Below are 1640 nucleotides of genomic sequence, written 5' to 3' on the forward strand. Positions count from 1 at the left end.
TGTGTGAAGCTGAGTTCGGTTACAGCACGGTGTGCAGAGCCCGTGGTAACTGACAACAAAGCGATCGGATGCGAACGACTACACATTCTGAGGGTAGTAAGCGTACATTGCTAGTAAAGACTTTGGGAGTACCTTTGGAAGGTGCAAAGCCACTGTGAAGATGAGTTACTTTGGCCCTAACATTGGGGTAGATCATCCCAAAAGTTAGAAAGCTTAAACTTTAAGCCTGTATCTGTCAAATAATCCATGTACCGGGCTGTATCATTCTGTACAGATTCGTAAATGACATAGCATTTTGACATAAAGAATGACACAAGGGATCATTTTTGTGAAACTAAAATTTGAGAAAAATCGATCTAAGTTTAGTAATTTGATTTTAATTTCAATGTATTTGAAATAATATACAAGTCTGATTATCAAAATAATCTTTTTTTAGTTGTTTTCGTTAAAAAAATTGTTTACCTTTTTTGCACACGGGAAACATGGCCCAACCTGGCTCAGACCAGCTAGCAAAATTCTTTGTTTTGACATTTGTCAAGCTTTGGGTTTTGGGTACTTGGGTACATTCATTGAGAAACCAATCTAATCCTTCTTTCCTAGGCTTAACTTGGCTTGCCATTTGTATGGCGAGCTGTAAGCGGATAAGCCTGGAAACGTCAAAACGCATACAAAAAACTGGCTTAGAGCGTGATCTACCCCATTAACAGAGTACAGCGATCTTCACACATGACACCAGGATCTGTTAATGATCATGATGATTGCAGCAGTTGATATCAACGCACAATAAAGGCAAGGGATCTTCCCAACTGCCCCGGAGAAAGGACAAGATCCACAGATTGAACCGGAACAGAACGGGCACCGTGGACCGTGCGCAAACGGCAACAAAACCTAAACCCACCGCGTGGTGTGGCTGACCCGTACGCGTTTCCTCCCTACCGTTTCGAGCCCCGTTCCACCCCCGTCCACCACCAACAAAACCAACACCCCCGGCCGGATGATCCAAATGCAAGCAGCATCAGCAAGGTTATCGACCTCTCTCGCCTGCTTCACCTACAACAGCAACGTTTTGTTTTGGTTGTTTTTTTTTTGTTTTTGGTTCGGTTCTCGTCTCCACAGCAGAACCGGTGGTGGAACAACACGTGCGGCGGACGGATCACCGATTGCTTTCGCGCTTGGGAAGCCTCAATGTGCCTCCGTTTTTTTTTTTTGTTTCTTTTATTATTTTGTTCTTGTTGTGAGGATTTCGCCCTAAAGAAGGAAAGAACGGTGAAGAAAGCGCGCTGATCCGGACGTGGCCGCGAACTGGTAAGGTTGGTTAGCTGGGTGCAGGGAAGAGTCTAAGCAGCCAGGAGGGACTGTTTGTGGCTTCGTGCAACAACTACAGGTAACTGCTGCCAGATCGGTTACGTTTTCTTTAAAATTGTTTTAGTTTCACTTCAAAAATGGCGTTTTATCTATTCGTACTATACATGCAATTGATTCAAAATGGAGATAAATCAACACTGTGCTATGTAGAAGTAAAGGTTCTTTCCAGTACAGTGGAACACCGTTTAATCCGGGGGTTTGATTATTCGTGTCACTTAGAAATGACAGCTTCAAACGCAATTTGACAGATCGTTCCTTCCTCATCGAACACTGAT

Source organism: Anopheles marshallii, chromosome 3, assembly GCF_943734725.1.
Source record: "Anopheles marshallii chromosome 3, idAnoMarsDA_429_01, whole genome shotgun sequence".
Lineage (NCBI taxonomy): Eukaryota > Metazoa > Arthropoda > Insecta > Diptera > Culicidae > Anopheles > Anopheles marshallii.